We start from the raw sequence: 6,722 nt of genomic DNA, 5'->3' as shown, positions 1-6,722 counted from the left end.
TGCAGCGTGATTTCACGCTATGAAAAGTTGTCAGCAGATTAGATTTGTGGAATATTGTGCTCTCTACGGTGGTATGTGGAAATTATTTTGTAGAGCCGAACAAGATCCTCATATTCAAGATCTTCTATGGAGTATTCGGAGAAGGAACCCGCCTTGCAATGCCAAAGACAATCTGCGCGTCGGACTCATTGTCATTGAAGCCTAGTTCAGGGGATACTGAGGGAGTCCTGGATTAGGGGGTCCTCGGACAATCAGACTATATACTTTGGTCGGACTGTTGGACTATGAAGATACAAGGTTGAAGACTTTGTCCTGTGTCCGGGTGGGACTCTCCTTTGCGTGGAAGACAAGCTTGGCGATTCGGATATGTAGATCTCCTTCTTTGTAACTGACTCTGTGTAACCCTAGCCCCCTCCGGTGTCTATATAAACCGGAGGGTTTAGTCCATAGGACAACAACAATCAGAATCATAGGCTAGCTTCTAGGGTTTAGCCTCTACGATCTCGTGGTAGATCAACTCTTGTAATATTCATATCATCAAGATCAATCAAGCAGGAAGTAGGGTATTACCTCCATCGAGAGGGCCCGAACCTGGTAAGCATTGTGTCCCCCGCCTCCTGTTACCATTAGCCTTAGACGCACAGTTCGGGACCCCCTACCCGAGATCCGCCGGTTTCGACACCGACAGGTGGTCCCTAGAAGCATCGGTTAGTCCATTATAAAATATATCAAGTATTTCATTTTTCTTGAGAGGTTGACCAGGCAAAGCATTAAGTAATTGGAGAAGCCTCCCCCATGCTTGTGGGAGACTCTCTTCTTCAATTTGCATGAAGTTAAATATTTCTTGTAAAGCAGCTTGTTTCTTATGAGCAGGAAAATAGTTTTCAGAGAAGTAATATATCATATCCTGGGGACTATGCACACAACCAGGAGAAAGAGAATTAAACCATGTAGCATCACCCTTTAATGAGAAAGGAAACAACTTGAGAATATAGTAATAGCAATTTTTTTCCTCATGAGCAAATAGGGTGGCTATATCATTCAACTTAGTAAGATGTGCCACAATAGTTTCATATTCATAACCATGGAAAGGTTCAGATTCAACCAAAGTAATTAACTCGGGATTGACAAAGAATTCATAATCCTTATTAGCAAAAAAGATAGGTGAAGTAGCAAACTTAGGATCATATTGCATTCTAGCATTCAAAGTTTTTTCTTTTAGCTTAGCTAACAATTTCTTAAGGTCATCTCTATCATTGCAAGCACAAAAGTCTCTAGCAGTTTCTTCATCCATAATATAACAATCATGTACCTTAGGCAATTCATATCTAGGGGGAGAATCATAATCTTTAGCTTCAATAATATCATCAGTTTCGGTAATTTTATTCTCTCTAACCCTAGCAAGTTGTTCATCGAGAAATTCACCTAGTGGCACAGTATTATCAAGCAAAGAAGTAGTATCGTCATAAGCATCATGCATAGCAGAAGTGGCATCATCAATAACATGCGACATATCAGAATCAATAGTAGGTGTAGGTGTTGCAAGCTTACTCAAAACAGAAGGAGAATCAAGTGCAGAGCTAAGTGGAAGTTCCCTACCTCCCCTCATCATAGAGGGATAGATCTTGGTTTTGTTGTCTTTCAGATTCCTCATAGTGATCGACAGATATAAATCCCAAGTGATTCAGAGAATAGAGCTATGCTCCCTGGAAACGACACCAGAAAAAGGTCTTGATAACCCACAAGTATACGGGATCGCAACAGTTTTTGAGGGTAGAGTATTGAACCCATATTTATTGATTCGACACAAGGGGAGCCAAAGAATATTCTCAAGTATTAGCAGCTGAGTTGTCAATTCAACCACACGTGAAAGACTTAATATCTGTAGCTAAGTATTTAGTAGCAAAGTAGTATAGAAGTAACGCTAACGGTGGCAAAAGTAACAGTAGTAGTTTTGTAGCAATTGTAAGAGTAGCAACGACAAAGTAACGTATGTGAAAAGCTCGTAGGCAATGGATCAATGATGGATAATTATGTCAGATTGCATTCATCATGCAACAGTTATAACCTAGGGTGACACTGAACTAGCTCCAATTCATCAATATAATGTAGGCATGTATTCTTTATATAGTCATACATGCTTATGGAAAAGAACTTGCATGCCATCTTTGGTCCTACCCACCCGTGGCAGCGGGGTCCTAATGGAAACTAAGGGATATTAAGGCCTCCTTTTAATAGAGAACTGGACCAAAGCACTTAGTGAACACATGAACTCCTCAAACTACGGTAATCATCGGAAAGAATCCCAATTATTGTCACCTTGGGGCATGTGGATCATAACTCATAGTAGGTGTCTACAACTTGCAAGATAGGATCAAGAACACAAATTTATTCATGAAAACTTAATAGGTTCAGATATGAAATCATGGCACTCGGGCCCTAGTGACAAGCATTAACATGGCAAAGTGATAGCAACATCAATCTCAGAACATAGTGGATACTAGGGATCAAACCCTAACAAAACTAACTTGATTACATGATAAATATCATCCAACCTATCACCGTCCAGCAAGCCTACGATGGAATTACTCACACACGGCAGTGAGCATCATGAAATTGGTGATGGAGGATGGTTAATGATGATGATGACAATGATTTCCCCTCTCGAGGAGCCCAAAACCGACTCTAGATCTGCCCTCCCGATGAAGAACAGGAGGTGGAGGCGGCTCCGTATCGTAAAACACGATGAATCATTCTCTCTGATTTTTTTCTCCCCGAACGTGAATATATGGAGTGGGAGTTGAGGTCGGTGGAGGTCCAGGGGACCCACAAGGCAGGGGGCGCCCTAAGGGGGCACCCTACACCATTGTGGATAGCCGGTGGGTCCCCTTTGGTTGATTCTTTTGCCAATATTTTTTATTTATTCCAAAAATATTCTCCGTGAAGTTTCAGGTCATTCTGAGAACTTTTATTTCTGCACAAAAATATCACCAAGGCAATTCTGCTAAAAATAGCATTAGTCTGGGTTAGTTCCATTCAAATCATGCAAACTAGAGTCCAAAACAAGGGCAAAAGAGTTTGGAAAAGTAGATACATTGGAGACGTATCACTCCCCATATATATAGGTGGGGGAGGGGAGGCAGCCAGGGCGCGCCCTAGGGCTGGCCGCCAGCCACTAGGGCTCCTGCCCTGCCCTACGCCCCCTACCATGTATTCCCAAAGGGGGCAGGAAAGATGAGGAGAGGGAAGGAAGGGGACCTAGTTCCCTCTTTCCTTCTCTCCCCTAGGGCCTGCCACCTATAGGGGAGCGCACCAGCCCCTTGTGGGATGGTGTGTTCCCACACTTGGCCCATTAAGCCCATTACTTTGCCGGGGTTGCCTGGAACTCCTTCGAGTGACCCGACAAGTACTCGGTATCACCCGAAACACTTTCGGTGTCCAAATACCATCATCCTATATATCAATATTTACCTCTCGACCATTTCGAGACTCCTCGTCATGTCCGTGATCTCATCCGGGACTCCAAACAACATTCGGTTACCAAATCATATAACTCATATATAACACTATATCGTCAACAAACGTTAAGCATGCGGACCCTACGGGTTCGAGAACTATGTAGACATGACCGAGACACCTCTCCAGTAAATAAATAAACCTGGATGCCCATATTGGCTCCTACATATTCTACGAAGATCTTTATCGGTCGAATCGTTATGACAACATACGTAATTCCCTTTGTCCATCGGTATGTTACTTGCCCGAGATTCGATCGTCAGTATCTTCATACCTAGTTCAATCTTGTTATCGGCAAGTCTCTTTACTCGTTCCATAATACATCATCCTATAACTAACTCATTATTCACTTTGCTTGCAAGGCTTCTTCTGATGTGTATTATCGAGAGGGCCCAGAGATACCTCTCCGATATTCGGAGTGACAAATCCTAATATCGATCTATGCCAACTCAACAAACACCTTCGGAGATACCTGTAGAGCATCTTTACGATCACCCAGTTACGTTGTGACGTTTGATAGCACATAAGGTATTCCTCCGGTATCCAGGTGTTGCATAACCTCATAGTCAAAGGAATATGTATTTGACATGAAGAAAGCTATAGCAATAAATTGAACGATCAATATGCTAAGTTAACGAATGGGTCTTGTCCATCACATCATTCTCCTAATGATGTGATCCCATTATCAAATGACAACACATGTCTATGGTTAGGAAACTTTAACCATCTTTGATCAATGAGATAGTCTAGTAGAGGCTTACTAGGGACACGATATTTGTTTATGTATCCACACGTGTATTTAAGTTTCCGGTCAATACAATTCTAGCATGAATAATAAACTAATGTGGCTTGAACTACGTCAGTATTTCCCCAAAGAGGAAGGGATCATGTAGCACAACTACGGTAGGTATTTCCCTCAGTAATGAGACCAAGGCTATCGAACCAGTAGGAGAACCACGCAACACTATGTGAATGGCACCTGCACACAAAGAACAAATACTTGCAATCCGATGCAAAATAGGGGTTGTCGATCCCTCCCGGGTAAAAGATAGGTAAAATTTGTAGTAGATTGGATAAATAGATCTCATGGGAACGCAAGATAAAATAAATAACAGTAAATTGCAGCAAGGTATTTTTGGGTTTTTCGATTAATAGATCTGAAAATAAAAGCAAATAAAAATAGATCTCGAAGGCAAATATGATAAAGAAGAGACCCGGGGGCCGTAGATTTCACTAGTGGCTTCTCTTGAGAAAATTAGCATACAGTGGGTAAACAAATTACTGTTGGGCAATTGATAGAACTTAAAATAATCATGACGATATCCAGGCAATGATCATTACATAGGCATCACGTCCAAGGTTAGTAGACCGACTCCTGCATGCATCTACTACTATTACTCCACACATCGACCGCTATCCAGCATGCATCTAGTGTATACTCATATAGGAATAGAGCCCATCTTGTTATCCTTAATAGCAATGAGACATATGTTTCGTTTCCCCTTCTGTCATCGGGATCGAGCACCGTAAGATCGAACCATCATAAAGCACCTCTTCCCATGGCAAGAAAAAATCGATCTAGTCGGCCTAACCAAAGCAAAGATTCGTAGAAGAAATACGAGGCTATAAGTAATCATGCATATGAGAGATCAAAAGACTCAGATAACTTTCATGGATAAAAACATAGATCTGATCATAAACTCAAAGTTCATCGGATCCCAACAAACACACCGCCAAAAGAGTTACATCAAATAGATCTCCAAGAGACCATTGTATTGAGAATCAAGAGAGAGAGAGAGAGAGAGAGAGGAAGCCATCCATCTACTAACTACGGACTCGTAGGTCTACAATGAACTACTCGCGCATCATCGGAGAGACACCAATGATGATAATGAACCCCTCTGTGATGGTGTCTAGATTGGATTTGTGGTTTCAGGAACTTGCAGGGGCTAGAATTGTTTTTTGTCGACTCCCCTAGGGTTTCTGGAATATTCGGGTATTTATAGAGCAAACAGACGGTGCGGGAGGCCACCAAGGTGGGCACAACCCACCGGTGCGCATCTGGGCCCCTAGGCGCGCCTAGGTGGGTTGTGCCCCCCTCGGGGCACCCCTCTGGTACTTCTTTGGCCCATCGTGTGTCTTCAGGCCCGAAAAAATTCCCCAAAAAGTTTCGCTGTGTTTGGACTCCATTTGGTATTGATTTTCTGCGAAGTAAAAAACAAGCAAAAAACAACAACTAGCACTGGGCACTTTGTCAATAGGTTAATCCCCAAAAATGACATAAAGTTGCTATAAAATGATTGTAAACATCCAAGAATGATAAAATAACAGCATGGAACAATAAAAAATTATAGATACGTTGGAGACGTATCATAAACCTTTATCATGATTTAGGGAATATAATAATAACCATTTTATTATTGCCTTTAGGGCATATTTCCATCAGAGGGGTCGGGAGTCCTCGGGGAGAAAGTCCAGTAGGAGGTCAATTTCCATGTATCTCTACCCCCTGGTTAATTAAATGGGAAGTTATTTTCTCTCATATTCCCTTTACTAATTCCCACGACACATCTAACTTGGGATTCAGATGAAATTTCAACTTCCCACGTCTAATCCCTTACTAAACTCCCACGTGTAAACTCCCATTCCCTTTCCTCATTCTAGCCAAACACATTGTAAGTTGTCTAAACTTTTTAGACCCAAAAGCTTTGCATGTCCATCCATTAAGAAGCATATTGTGTGTACATAGAAAAGCAGACAATAATAAAAAACATTTTTAGGGAAAGTCTTCATGGCATGCACTATTGATTACTTGACATCAAAACATCGTTCACAAGACTAGAGAAAAGAAAATCAAGGGGTTCATCAACCGCCTCCCCAATTTGCTAAACGTTCTAAATTACTGTGGTGGAGCTCCTAGTCCTCTCCCCAGGAAAGCGAACCTTAGGGTTCCTCCACCTCCCACCGGCCTTCCTCGTCTCCGATGGCCTTAGGACCATGGGGACGCGGTGGATTCGGGCCCTTGCCGTTGGGAGGGCTTCATTTTTAGACGTTTCTTTGAGTTTTGTTAGGGTTTGTGTCCTGCCCAGGAAGGTGAGACGCCGGTGGCTCCTTGAAGATGGAATAAGATCCTCTCCACGTAGCCCCCATTCCAGTGATGTGTTTAGCATCATCGGTGGGTGTGTGGAGGTGTGTCTCAAGTGGAT

Source organism: Triticum aestivum, chromosome 7B, assembly GCF_018294505.1.
Source record: "Triticum aestivum cultivar Chinese Spring chromosome 7B, IWGSC CS RefSeq v2.1, whole genome shotgun sequence".
NCBI lineage: Eukaryota > Viridiplantae > Streptophyta > Magnoliopsida > Poales > Poaceae > Triticum > Triticum aestivum.
Note: the sequence above shows the minus strand (reverse complement) of the source record.